We start from the raw sequence: 15,521 nt of genomic DNA on the forward strand, positions 1-15,521 counted from the left end.
TACCATTCTTAATCTTATGAAGATGCCATTGCTGGAGCTTACAGTACACTGGTTTACTAAAGTCCCAAACTATGCATTAGCATACAATAAGTGTCAGCAAATGTGAATGCAGTCATGTACATGGTATTCCAATTGATTCAGCATGATGGTGTTTAAATGGAAGGGAGAGCATCAGTAACAGAGCTAAACAGGGGCTGTCAGTCAGCGCTGGTTAGTGGCAGAGTCGTTCACTCACCGCTTTCATTAGGTTTCCCCCAAAGCCTGTATTTTCAGAACTCTGCAGCACGTAGCCAACAGGTAGCAATCCACGTCTTCCTCATTTTTCAGTCTGTTCCGCATTGGATTTAAATAAACAGATATTTTATTTAGCCCCCATGTACTCGGACATGTGTTATTTAATATTAAGTTTAGTGTACTTAGTGGACTTTTTTCCTCAGAGGAATGGTCTAGATCAGGGGTCTCTAACCCTGGTCCTGGAGATCCCCTATCCTGCAGGTTTTATAGGTGTCTTTACATCTGTAGCTAAAGATCTGGAACACCTGAAGTGACTCTGAATAAATTATAAATCTGCATAATATTGACTTCTCTGCTGCATAATTGCTGCTGACAAGGCTAAAGAAAAACATAATCAATCTGCATTGTACCAGAGGTAAGCCTTTTCTTATGAAAACAAAATGAATGCAGAAGAATATATCCCACGGTGAATACGACTCTGTTTTCAACGCGGAACAGGAGGAGGCATTTTAAGTATAACTGATTTAGAGTAGAAATGAAAAATGATCATAATAAACAGCGCTGAAAACCCCTAGGCAAGCACTAATTATTCCTTCAGGCACAAGATCCCACAACTCAAAAGAAATACTGTTGCAAAACACGAGAGCAGGAGGTCATAAATATACCAGCTATATGTATCATATGCATGAAATAAAGGGCAGTCTCTTTTACTGTGGGAGTCACAGAAAAGAAAGAAAAAACATGACTTCAAACAGCAAAAGGGTTTAATACCCTGGAAATCCTTAACGTTTAGGCAGAAGACACAGAGATAAACTGTTGCTGAAGCTGACACCCTGGGATCCTTCAAGAAGCTGCTGAATGGCCTCCTCTCGTCTGTGAACTTTCTTATGTTCTTAAATAACTGTGTTATAACTCAGTATTATTATTATTATTATTATTATTATTATTATTATTATTATTATTATTAGCACAATTAGCAGGATTTTATTAGTTAGATACATATTTAGGTTATATTGCTTATATTTTGCTGTACATTCTGTACTCAAAAGACCTTTCAGAACCGTCTTTGGTTTTTACACAGGGCTGGGAGATTGCTTTGTATTAACGTTGAGAGGTAAGTGCATAAAATCCTGCTCCTTTTCTTACAGCAAGAGAGATTTAAAGAGTAAGCTGATGTTGATTGGACAACGCTAGGAGCAGAGAGTTCCTACTAGTCTGGGGGGGGGGGGAATACTTTTTGCTTTCAAAAAGCCTCTCTTATTTGTGTATAATACCACTTTGCATTTGAAAAAACAAAATGACAGTAAGCTTGTTTTATCCTCCCTGTATAATACACCTAGAGTACATTTCAAAGGATGGGATTGGGGCCAGAGCAGCTCCTCAGCTCAAGCTAAGTCTGAAATCCCCTTGGAGACTGAATATGGAGTCTGAGTTCAGTCTTGTTGTATTGCAACGATTGTGAGGAGTGGGGGGTTTATCCTATAAACACAGGAAGTCAATTAGAGCGAAACAATTACAACTGTAGAGCTCAAAACATCTCAATAACACTCTACCACAGCTCATTAAAGCCCTATAGCAGAGTGCTTTACCATCACTGCCACAATGCGTTTAAAGAGCAGTCTGTATTCATTTAACTCAGGATTCCTTCGTGCCATTGTTGTCCCTGTGTGTTAATGTTCTCCCTATCCCAGTGATTGTATCACAGTGGATGTGAACTAACAGGCTCCCTGCATTGATAAGGCAGAGACAGACCACTTTCTGGTGCAGCGTTAATAATTTACGACCTGTCTTCTCTTCTGACGCGTCTTCTGATGCTTCTTTCTTGTAGTGTTGGCAGAAACAGGAAGGGCATTTTAAGGAGTAAGGCTAATGGCAACTCTGTGAACTGAAGCAATTTGTTGCCATATTGTTTTGTTGGTGATGTGGTGCCATGTTGAGTGGACACCTGTTTTGTTACTGGACACCCTAGACATTATATTTGTGATGCGATTCCTGGTGCTAACTGCTCACTGGTGTGAGTCTTATCTTGTGAATTAACCCAAAGTGATTCGCTCAACACAACAATTAGTCAGTTTAATACTAACACTTTATTAGACTTCCAGAATGGCATGCAATATGAAAAAGGCATAACTACCAATATCAGAGACACCGAGTGTGGCAGTCTTCTCTTCTTCCCCTGGTCTAACACACAAGCTCTAAATAAGCTTTTTATACCTAACCTGTGGGGACACCATTCCTCAACAATTCTTTCTTTTAGTAACTCTTCTCCAGTACAGCTTGGTAACGTCCTGTACCTTTTCTCTTTTGGTCCTTCTAATTAAGATAAACACACTCACAATCCCTGTATTTGACACACGCACACACACACACATACACACCCTGCTAATAAGATATATTGCTACAAAAGATTACAAGACACAAGACACTGGTAGAGAAGATTACAAGACACCGACAGCCTCCATATATGAAATAAATGTGTCATTATCAGTCACTTTGTATAAGCTTGTCGTTACACTGAGTTAAAGAGAATGCACAGACAAAGCACAGCAACATATAAAACAGAAAAACAGCACAACACCACCCCCTCGTCCTGCAGCACTGGTGTACAGCGGTTAAGGAGTTTGCTTGCGAGCCGGGGTGCCAAGCACGTCCTTACTCTTACATGGTCCAGCAGTGTTATTCTGTTATGGCTTGCATTCAATGTTTGTTAGAATGATAAATAGAAAAAAATAGATCATTTGCTGTCTTAATGAATGCTGGCCAAAACATTTCTAAAGCTTTCATACAATCTAACTGTGAATTTTACTTTATGAAGGACAGATAAGATCATGCTACCCATTTTAATGTTTCAGTTTTTCCCAGAAAGCTTTAATCTTAAGGCATTTACTGTTTATTGGAAAGAGCAATCAGAGTGCTAGACTGTTTGTCCTTTTGAGATCCGAGTGTTGCCAGTTTTTTAATATGCCTCTCTGTCTTTTTGGTATCACACCCCAATTCATTCACAGCTTGAATCTCACATTGTGTTTGTGGGGCCACTTGTAAAACCTCCTGGACGGAGTTTTTATAAAAGTGGGTTTTGGTTTTTGAAAATAAAAAAAATAAAAAATTGTTATGGAAGTACACTCAGTTCTCAGTCCTTCAGAACTAATGCCAGGAAATTGATTTTTTTTAAAGGATGTTAAGGTAAACCACACAGGAATTCTGTTAGTCAAGACTGAAAGATAAAAGTGGGGTGATAGAAATGACCTCATTAGGAAAGAAGCACAGAGAAAATACTGTAAGGCCTGCCAGGGCCCACATGAAACACTGACTGCCGGGGCGAGGGAAGGGGTGGGCTATCTGAAGGTGCTTCACTGGGACCTCCAATGCATCAGCACCAACAACGATGAGAGGGATCGCGGCATCGTTCGAGCAGACGGCTGTTATTTTTCCGGCATTGATTCATTCTCCGGGTCATCTTTTTGAAGTAGACTTGCATTTCCTTGTCCGTGTCTTGCCAGATAACTGTGTTGTTCTTCAGTGCCAAACCACATTAGGACTGATTGGGTAAACAGGGCTATCAGTCTTGTCGCGGGTGTAGAGGGAGACACAGTAAATATTTATAAAAGCTAAGCCCTGCTTTCTAAGCACTGGTCTTACAGAGGAATCCTATATTTACAGTACATTAACATATACCATAAGCATGCTGCATGAATCTTGTATGATCTCTGAAGTAAAAACCTGCTGAAGCATGTTTCCGTGGATACTGCCTTAACCGGGAAACAACAGCCTTTGCAAACTGTTAATTAAATCTAATGGGAATTTACTGAGCTCTGATGTTTAGCATCATTTGTTTCCGTGAAAGCAGTGCTACAAAGCACTGTGACGGGACTTGCTTTAGCTTCACACTGGACAAGGACAGTGCAAGGCAGGGTCACACTGGAAAGAGAGGGAGAAGATGACATTCATCTGCACCTGCATTACTAAAGTTCAACAGGTAACACAGGTTACTGGTTCTGCCGTAAACAAGCAGGTCATGGCAGAAGTAGGTCAGGATTAAAGCGCTATTCTTTAGAACTCTGAATCTGGTTTTGCAGAAGATGAGACAACATTGCACGCCAGTACTGGGCGAGTAATAGTTTACATATAACAGAGAAAAATGTTGTTTGTACTCAGGGTACTCAGGGCACGACTCCTTCCAGGGTAAAGCTCTAACCCTTACCAGGACTCAGGAGCTCCTTGGAGTGCTTACAATACAAGGTGCTTGGAGTGCATTGCTGAGGGATCAGACATAATCACTCATGAATCCTGGCTAATGACAGCGTGACAGAGTATTCCCAACTGTGAACCCATCCAATTCAAATCCGTCAACGTTACTTTACAAACATACTAGAGAATTTCATTTTTTTTTTCAGGAATTATTCGCGACCTTCATCCCTGAATGGAGATCCTGCTGCCTGTTATTTCCCTGCAGGAGTCTCCTGACCTTGTGCATTGACGGGCATCTGTTCCTCCCTCACAGGAAGGACTGGCAGAATTACCACATCTTCGGAAAGATCACACTGAATGCTGCCAGCACATGTTTGTGCATGGCCAGGCTGATTTCTTTTGACTTTCAGGACAAAAAATTGAAGAGGCTACACTCCACTTTGAATCATTTTCCATGTCAGAAGTGGACAGCAAGAATTTAAACAGCAACAGCAAAAATGGAAGTATGATGATATACAGATGGACAAATGTAAGGACAGACAGACACCTCTAAACGCATGTGCTAAAAAATGGTAATAGCAAGTTTCCTCCCAATCGGACAGGTTTTGCAGACTCATGGAATAATAACACATTTGAAAGTTTCGTTTTGCAGAGCTCAATGTATTTTCTTTCAGTCCCCACAGAAAACACCTCCCATTCTGTCTGATCTCAGCAGGAATAAATCTAGTCTCCTTGGCGATCATTAACTGACACTCCAGTAATTACACATGATCACATCATCAACCGCTGTATGAGACGAGACAGTGCAGCAGAGACCTGTAACTCAGAAGATTAAAACCTTTCTGATGCAATAAACCACAGCGAGAAACAACTTCGTTACGGAGAAGACCAGACCTTTTCTCCAAGTATTACACAGTTAAATTGGTATATATTGCTTTTGCTTTTATAAGAATAAGAACAACCGTTGTAGAATTTGCAGCTGACATTGTTGATGGAAAATTAAATGAGTTTCATGGAAAAGGCAATTATCCTGCAACAGCAGAACTCCAGTATTTGTGTGGGTTAGTACCCTCCCCCCCCTCCCCCCCATCCCAATCTCAGAGCCAGGTAATCAAGAATGATGGTCCTAGGGATGAACAAACTGCATGAATAATGCAGAGCCACTGCCAAAACACAATCTTCTGATGATTACAGAGCATTCCGACAAGCACCGGTAGCAGGACGGCACACTTGAGGAACTCCTGTAAAATATCCAGTCTCTTTTTTGTAGTGTCACTGAAAAGCGGTACAAAGATAAAGAAAGAATCCAGTTTGCAGGGGAACATTTGTTTAAGAGAAGGAAAGGCTGCACCTTCAATGGTGTGATGTTTTGTGGCACATTTCCCTGATGCTGATGCTATTCTTTGTGACACCTCATAGTAATGTATTCAATGAATAGCCCTTAAGGCTTTAATGGGGAGGGTGCAGTGCACTTGTCATTGTGTCACTATATGAGATTGTCATATTTTTCCCAGATTGCTTTTATTAAAACGTGTCTGATGCAACAGAGACACACTCCATGTCCCTTAGGGCCTCCAACAGATTTAATGAAAAATAAATATAATTTAGCGAGAGTCTGTCTTTCAATTCAGAACTGCTTGCAGAGAACCGTCATTCATTGATAGCTATTTTCTTTATAACAGTTTCAACACGAACGGACGAAGCTAGAGCTGCAGATGATTTTAAAACCAGGCATGCAGAATAGGTTAAGAAAACAACCAGATTCGTCTTTCCATGTTATTTTGACGCAACGAGTGTAGAAAAATACACTCAGTGTGCCACACCTAAAATACTGTCTATTTTCAAAGACTGTGAAATAAAAAAAGAAAGCAATCCCAAACCTCTTTTTACTCGGCAGGACTTTGCCTACACCGGTATATATAAACGTCCCTTATAGTGCGGCACACAAGGATTTTTTAGTGGTTTTTTTCCTACATGATCAGGTCTAATAAGCATTCCTTAAGAGGCTATATTATCATCTTCTTTGTTGAAGGCCATGCTGATTCCATCTGTCTGCCGTACAAGTCTACCTTTACAGCAGAGATTTGTCGGTCCATACTTAAATCCTCCAGGGCAACCCTCTCATTCAGAGCTCCAGCATCCCAGACATCATGTTCTGTTTCACACAAAAGTATCATTCACGACAGGCCACTTTGTCAGCATTCCCTTACGGAAGGACATTAGTTAGTGAACCTGATTAATAATGACCTGAGCAGGACACAGCAATAGAGATCACACTCTAGGGTATTAAACAGGTAGGGGATGACATTAATACGGATGGTACAGTATTATTGTTACTTTTACTTTTGTAACATCTCAAATTGGCTCTCGGATTAAAAATAAAAATACACTCATCAGCCACAGGTGGCAGTTTGAAGCTGAAATGCAGCATCCAGACACCCCAGGTGTGATCAGTGCCCTGCAGCTTTCAGCCTGTGAGACATGCAGTCCCCACATAGCAACTTACCCCCTGGTGTAAGACTTGTTTGTGAGGCTGGCTTAGACAAGGTACCAGCACTGGCTCCAGCCCTAACACAAATATAAAGAGCGTCTAAGACAGGCGTTAGGAATTCTATGCCCTGTGCAGCACCGCAATCACTGGCTTCCCTGCTCTCTTTGATGAATGCTTCCCCTACAGTTTCCTGCCTGAAATGTGCACATGATTGCAATATAGATTTGTAGTGAATATTAATAATTGAAAACCCACAGCATGGTGTTCATTCACAGCACAATGATGAACTGGAAATGCAGCGGTGATTCATGGAGGTGTGACCCAGGAAACGGTCAACCTGGCGGCTTGTGTGACTGATTGCAATCTCGCTAATGCTTCTCATCATTAGACAACTTTTGCAATTTTGTTGTGATCACCAGTCGGATTCAGCACTAGCGGGCTAAGAAGACTGCAGCATGGGAGGGGCTGGTCACCCATGCCTAGAGACATTTTTCATGCTACTGTAGCGGTGTGGTGGCTACAGAATTATAAACAAGACCCTTACCTCAGTCAAGCAAGTGCCATACCCTTTGTATTTCCACATGCTCATTTCTCCTTACTATGAAGGAATGCTAGAAACGATCTACTCCAGTGTAAAATATAACAGCACTGCATCAATAGGAGGCTGTGTGGTCCAGTGGTTAAAGAAAAGGGCTTGTAACCAGGAGGTCCCCGGTTCAAATCCCACCTCAACCACTGACTCATTGTGTGACCCTAAGCAAGTCACTTAACCTCCTTGTGCTCTGTCTTTCAGGTGAGACGTAATTGTAAGTGACTCTGCAGCTGATGCATAGTTCACACACCCTAGTCTCTGCAAGTCACCTTGGATAAAGGCGTCTGCTAAATAAAATCAATACTATGCTGGTAAAAAAAATATAGCACTACTACTGCAGATCCTGAATAGAAACATTTCCAACATTTCGCCATAGTTGTGTTTAATTTGGCAATGCAAATACCTTCGTTCCCAAATGTTACTACACTGTTTTCAAATGCTGAGTTGGCTTAAAGAATATCAGAAGCTAGCGCATAAAATCGAATATACGACGCGCACACTTTAAAATGTATCTTAGCTTCAACTTTTTCAACAAATCGACCAAGTATTTTAGGCTGCACTCGCCCATCCTTATCTGTCCTTTTTTCTACATTTCATTCTTTCGTAGTTTCACAGCGTTACTCCTCGTCCACCCGTACCGCTTCGTGATTGGCCTTTTTTTGTTCGTTCCTGTGTCTGTCATGGGCAGTCATCCAGTCGGTATACAAATTGTAATCTCTGCGCTGTGATTGGTCCTCACTGCTTCAACATCTCTCTGTGATTGGACTGCCTTGTCTCTTTTTCTCTTTTAGCCCCTCCTCCTCGCTTCGGGGTTTCTCGCTTTGTATCGCGGTGGTAAAGTGCAAGCTGGAGTCGTGGGCTTGTACTGTAACGTGTTGTTTCTGTGGGGATCTGGTTGCAGCTGCAGTCTGGTTTAGAGGACTACAGAGAAGCTACAGAGAGGGGAAGCAAGCACCGAGCACAAGGCCTGCGGAGACTTCACTGTTTTATCATCAACCCTGCGACTTCCTGCAAGACACCTTTCTGTGTCTCTGCACACAAGGTGGGTTTCTGGCGGAGTTCTGTAAATGCCGAATCGTCTATGTCTTCCGTTCAGTTCAGTTCTGTACTGTACAGTTGCATTCTCGGTAGTAGTACATTGATAGGAATATAATACAAATACCGGTATAGGAATGCACGATTGTGATACTTTATTTCTACTGATAAATGCTTCTGGTGCTGTACAAACCAAACGTGGCACGTTTTCATTCAGAATTAAGATACAGACAGACCCTGCGTGGCATTTACATGCAGGATTTAATAATAGTTATTACCTCGATTTGAAAGAGTAAGCCACGTCTTTTTAAGGATATGCTGGTAAAAGTAGTATAGCGTTGTTTACAGAAGCATACCTTGGACTGGACACCTGTAGTTATACAGGTAATACATATAAACCAAACAACAACGATGCATTGCAGAAAAAAACAAAGCTTCTTAAGAAACATTTCGACCTATTCTCGGTGGCACGGTTTTGTATCTCCCTCCTGATAAATAATGCGTGTATGTATACAAAAAAAAAAAAAAACAGAGTGCAGTTTGCCTAGTATTAGAATGCACTGCGTTTGATTTAGTTATTTTTCTTCTTCTGTCGTTCCGTTGTTTGTTATCGGTGTGTGTGCAACAACACCCAGGGAAATCCTAGCCTGCAAGCTGATCCCTGCCCGGCATGTAAATCATTTGACTTGTTACGTGTCGTTATGATTTGAATGTTAAGCGGAGGTTTAGCCATCTGTACACCATTAAGTAGTTTGTTTATACTACAGTAATCGGGTTGTCTGTATTTTGGGTATCCCTGCAGACTTTAGTCGCAAATGACTCGTGTGTCACTCCGAATCTAGCAGTTTAGACTGGGGGTCTACAAAGATGATTACAATATGCAGATTTAAATGCTACATAGGTATTTGCCATCCAACCCCATTCGTAATCAACCACTGCCTAAGATAGTCTCGTCAGTCGTCACTAGCTAATCAAATACGTAGGGGATTAAGATCCCAGATCATTTTTTCCCACCTGATCTGCAGTCAGCAGGATGTGTTTGTGTTGGGAATGATCTTGAGGAATTGTCCTTCTCCTGCTCTTCCCAGTGTCCTGTAGCTGCTGCATGCTCCTCTCTGAAGGGAAAAGATCCTCATTGCCTTTCACTGAGATCTGGGAATCCAGCGTGAGTGAGGCTGGCGCAGCACATTGATCTCAAATCCTCACATTCAGAGGGCCAACTCTGCTTTTGATTCTCTTAAGTTTGGGTTACTGTATATTTTAAAGCAAGATTGGGGTGGGGTGCAGGAGAAATATTTGACCCTGCCTCCTAAAAAAGACAAGATACTGTAGTCTGTTTGATCTCTTAAAAGGTTACCATCATTGGGGAAAGTTGTTCATCGTGTGTACTTGCAGGTCTGTAGGCATATGGTTTGTTGTAAATGACACACACACACTCACACACACACACGTGCACTGACACACAGGTTCTGTTTTCTTATTCATTCTATCTGGTTCAGTAGTTTTTGTTATCCTTCAACACCCTGCACATTTTATATAATATATTTTTCTGCATTTCTCCTGTACGTAGACACCCAGCTCCCTTACAGTTCAAAATTGAAGATGGAAACTGGGACATTTCAATGGTTAGGAAGGAATAAAACACAAGATCTTGCTGGATTTTTCCTTTTTTTATTTATTTTTTTTTAAAGATGAAAATTAAAACTGAGAATCCTAAATGTTGGTTTGACAGCCTGTACACTCTCTTGGGCAAACATTTGCAGGAAAATATTACATTGCAACTGAGTCTTGTTGCAGGTTGGTGGATTTTACCCATCTACTTTGCAGGAGTAACAAAAGCAGCACACAATAAAATTGATCAGATTCTTTAAATGCATCATTCCTGTGAGATTGAGAAGAGAGAATTGCCTAAAGTTCTTCCCTCGGAACCTAACCGGTGAATTCTAATGCTGCACCTTGCTTGCTCTAAACTAGGTTATATAGAATCCACTGTGCCGGAAAGACAAGTACTATATTTTGATTTGAAATCCCAGGGGGTTAAAAAGTAGAAACATATTGGAACATTTTTACAATGTTTTTTTGTAAACTGCTGCTCCACTGACAGTGCTAATAGAAAAAAGGAGAGATCAGGTAAACATTAGAAAGCTCTTGACCTACTTTCCCCCTCTGTTCATTTAAAGCCAGCACGACTGTACATGCATGCAAAGGACTTTAATGAGAAATAATACCTGCAATACCAGATTCCCCTAAAAGTAAGCGTTATTGACTTGTCGGTTGACACACACATACTGTGATTAAATATCAATCAAATTGAGTAATAATACATTTTACTATTAACCTTGCTTTTAAAGCAGGCTAACGGAGAGATTGCATTATCCTGTTTTTCTTGTTATTCACTTAAATAAATAATAAGATGTGCTGCTGGTGAAATCCAATGTGGGGATTTCTATACCACCCACCTGTTTCCTTTTATCTGATAATGCTACAGTAAATTATGAGCATTTAAGTTTCCATGGAAACCAAGAGAACACCCATTGGGTATGTGGAGGTCTTCAGCTGCTTCATGATTCTGATATTGACTAGTATTTCCAAGGCAAGGAGACGCAACAGGATTAACACAGAGTTAAGGGGTGGTCTCTGGTGGTACAGTACAGTATTTAGATGTGTAGCCATTTTAGATCAATAAATATGGACTCTACAACTGAAGCAATGGGATACGCAACATCACTAATGTGTGAGATTAGCTGTTGCAGTACAGAAGATCTGAACAATTACAGGATCATGAAAGGGAAGCCGTCCTAACGGAGGTTAAGTAAGGTTGAATTCACGTTCTAGGTAATTGGCAGTACGAATGTTGATCCTTTGTCTAGTCCTTTATGAGGAGTACTGCCAGTTCCATATCAATTTTTGGCTGTACTGTTAAAACTTACAAAAGATCCTTTTGTGCAGCTGTGTTTCGCAAACTCATTTCAGTGCCCTCAGTCTACTGACTTGGCTTTTTGTAAAAACAGTGCAGCTTCACAGAAGAGAGAGCTTTGGGGGAAGAACCCTTAAAGCCTGCTATTGCAAGAACTTCTGGAATCCACTTTACAGTATTGGGGGGTGGGGGGTGGAGGGTGGAGGGTGGAGGGTGGAGGGGGGGGGGGGGGGAATTTAAAAACCTCTATTCTGTCGATTGGCAGATCGTGTTTTGATCTCTGTTCATCCACATGTGATGTGAAACCTGCAAGGTGACAGGAGCTCAGCTATTTGGAGCACAGCCTCATGTGATGTTACCAGGAGATTCAGTGACAGCGGGTGCGACTTTTGAATTTGAAACATCCAGCACTCTAATGTGCATGCAAAACCAGTGAGAAAACTCTCGTCATTCGATAACGAGCAAGTTGTGCAAAGTAAAGCCCTTATTACAGTACATTCATCTGTTAAAACTGGAGTCCCTTTTTAAAGTATTGTGTTCACCTGCTTTTATCTTCCTTCCAAAAATAAATCCTCTAGCAAGGGCAGTTCAAAAGTCACTTGACCAGTAAACCGGTAAGCCAGGAGGAAAAAAAGTGTAGTACATCAGTGAAACTTGGCAGCCGGATTGTACCACAGGTTATGTTGATATCTTGCTTAATACAGCGTGCTTCTGTCGTCTCATTGAGAATCTAGGCTATAGACGTTTTGAACCAAATTGTTTTTTATTAGAAGCTGGTTAACCAAGGATGAGCATGTTTACAGGGGCTTAGAACTACTGAAACACTGCAATTATTTAAAGTCTAAATCCATGCAGATACACAACGTATTATAGCATCCTACAGTAATCTACCAGGCCTTAAGGTATGGCCTGATTTCAATCATTGTCGGGTCTCATTAAAACAAGATGGCTACATATTTTCATTAAAAGAGCTACTTAATCCTGTTATTACTTTCTTTATTTCTGTGGTCTTGTGTTGGCGTTTGCAAGGGTTTCTATATGTGTACTTCAGAGCACTCCCAGGCTCGACTCAATCATTGATCCTGGTTTGACGGAGACAGTAAGTGCACACGCTGCGGAGGTAACGCAGATCTCTCAGGAGCTCAGGCGGCTGTAGAGAAAAGGAACCTCTTGTCGGGCTGCGTGACAGTGTGTATTAACAGTTAATGTGGAGAACGAGAGCTGATGGGACTGGTTCAGTTGGTAAGGTTGAGTCAAGATGAACTCCTGGATGCTACTGTATGTTGGCTACAGTAAACACACAGAACAATGTGAGGCAGTTCTGAGAAGGAGGTAGAGAACAGCGTTTCACAGGAATGTTCTTTGTTTGTGTATCGTGCTCTGTTTAATAGTTTTGAAATCCAGTGTTCTATCAGTGTAGTGTATCAGCAGGATTTGTGACGCTGGTAGTTGTAAGCAGACGTGGGCCCTGTGACATGGCATTACGCACAGTTATGTTGCTGTGATATTGTTATAAATCTCTATCCAGTTATCAGGAACAGCTGTTGCTACAGAGTTTAATCAAGTTGCTCAAGTGCAACATGGAAGTCAGATGGGACTGTTCAGCAGTGTTCTCATTAGTTCCATTTCATTTTACAGTAGCTGGTGCAGCTTTTAATAGAACAGAACTCTTTCTGTCTTTTTTTATATACAGTATAGTAGTATAATATTTAAGTTTTCTTCCACAAGCCTCTAAGTAATGGGGAATGTTGTCAAATACTGTTATAGATTTCAAGAACGAAATGCTCGAAGGGCATAAAACCTGTGCTAGATTTTGACTGCATGTCCTTTTTCATGTTGTGTGTTTTTTTTTTTTTTTTAGCTATTGTCCCATCTTTGCTTTCAGTAATGCTTACATAGCAATCATCATAAGCCATCCAGTTCAGACTGGCTTGTTTGTATTACTGTATAGTGAAATAATGACTGAATCACGTTATCTGTTCAGAACTGTACCTCCCAGAATATCATTAAATATACACACTGCTGTGGCACCAGGACATCTATTACCAACTGTTATCATTGTACCCAGTGTACCGTAGCAGTGTTTTATAAAAAGCTACTGTATCTAGTTAGGGGGGGTGATAGCATCAGTATGCTGAACATGGACAAGTCACTTCATGCTGGTTTTGAAGCACAGCCTGGATATTCTGTCCCACAGAATATTTCAGTTCAGTCACACGATCATCAGTAAAAATGATCATTGGTTTCTTGAATCCGTCGATCTGCTAGATTTAACGTAATGTGTGGTGTGTGTTTTTACTGTAAATTAGGTTTGGGAAGCAGCACACATGTTTACTTGGTAGGACTGCTTGTTCCTTGGTACAGGAAGAAGTGCTTTGCCTACTGACTTTGGAGATGCTGTAATTAGGTTTCCCATTCCTGCGGCTTTTGGAAACAAAGTATTAAAGGAACGAATACTGTGTCCTAGAACTTCATTTCAGTTTCTGTCTGATTTCTGAACCACGTGACAGCATTTTAAAAATTTACAACAGCACTGCAAAAACATTTATTTCCAGTCTTACATCGCGAAAAATATCTACCAGTAGAGAGCTTGAATATTTGTTGTCTGTCAGTATCCTTTTATTGGTGTTTTGGTCTTTTCTTGTGCGGTTATTTTAAGCTGTCCTCCTTTTGATTTTTATACACTGGTCCTTATTCCAAAAAAAAAAAAATCTCTTGCTTTACTTGCAGACTGTGTATGTTTGTTTGTTTGTTTGTTTAAGTGTTTGTAAACATTCTGTAAGGTTACAAATAGAAATGAGAAATGCCCAACCTGTTATTCACTGAGAAACGTTCCTCCCCAATTCAAGACTCGTACCTGGGTTGATGCCAGTAATTGTTTTCTCGGAAGTCGGAATGTTTTATTGTTCTACCATTCCAGTTCTATTTGTAATGTATGAATATTCAGAGGAGCGATGGCTCAATAATAATCAATTTATCTTCCATTCTGTGAAGTAGGTACTTCCTCGATAAAGTCCTTAACTGCTGCAAAATGCAATTGCCAGATATATTCTGTGCTAAAGTACTGAAGATACTTTGCATAAAGCTGCAATATCCAGTGCCAGGCTTTTTTTTTTTTTTTTAAGGATACGAGGTTGTATGGAAATATGCTCCATAAACCATTTTAAATTCCAGCTTCATTAGGACAGTAATGCATGCAACGTGTGTCAGTAATAACCAATCTGCATCCCAAAGAAACTCTCAAACATAATTAAATAGTCCGTTCTAATCGAATAATTTCCCTCGCCTGCCCTGCGTTTTAAGATGCTCATTTCTTATTTTTCTTGCTTTATTAACTTTACTCGATGCAGTTGGGATTAGACATGGGTTTCAGATGAGTTTTGATTAAGCTGCATAAGATTTCTTTTCTCTTGACTAATTACTAAAACACATGCCAAGATGCTACTGAGTCAGCTGGTAAATGGCTCTGTACTGTGCCCTGGCTAGCATGCTAATATGTACAGTACTGCAAGCAAAATGATTGCTGTTAACAGGACAATATACAAAACACAGCTGCTTACAGTAACAGTAACCGTGCCAGCGCAGCAGGTGCATGGGCTTATACCTGAGTGTACACGATTCACTGAGTATGCACTTGCTGGACAATGCAGATGATTCAAATATAGATAGATAGATATAGAGCTGACAGCATGGTGGGTTGTGATAGCAACACTGATAAAGACCACACAAGCCTTGGAATTGGATTTCCTAAATGTTCACTTTATTCTTTTCTTCAACTCCTTTCTAAAATAGTCCTGCATACAAGCTTATCTCACCCAACGCCCCACTATACAGTTCATAACCTCATGCCCTCTTTCAGCTAGCACTGCAGTTACTGTAGCGCTAGCCTTAGCCACTGTTGTAACCCATATTCAAAAATGGAATGGCACAAGTTTTCTTCTGCACCGTTTGTATTGATTACATGGGATGCAGGAAAGCATAGTCTAGGTAACCTGTATCTTTTGGCTGTGGGGATTTGGGATCTATAGTACAGCAGTAAAAGAATGCATATTTCCAGTAACAGG

At 40.7% G+C, this 15,521-nt stretch overlaps 1 protein-coding gene across 3 annotated transcripts in view; it reads left to right on the plus strand.

Annotated features, from left to right (window-relative positions):
- Nucleotides 1-8,311: 8,311 nt before the first annotated feature.
- LOC117427879 (D-glucuronyl C5-epimerase-like) overlaps nt 8,312-15,521 on the plus strand; it is a 29,417-nt gene continuing 22,207 nt past the window's right edge. For all 3 annotated transcript variants that reach the window (XM_034901702.2, XM_034046234.3, XM_058995487.1), the window contains exon 1: nt 8,312-8,547. The gene's annotated coding sequence lies outside the window, so the exon portion shown is untranslated. The remainder of the gene's footprint in view (nt 8,548-15,521) is intronic.

Source organism: Acipenser ruthenus, chromosome 21, assembly GCF_902713425.1.
Source record: "Acipenser ruthenus chromosome 21, fAciRut3.2 maternal haplotype, whole genome shotgun sequence".
NCBI classification, from domain to species: Eukaryota; Metazoa; Chordata; class Actinopteri; order Acipenseriformes; family Acipenseridae; genus Acipenser; species Acipenser ruthenus.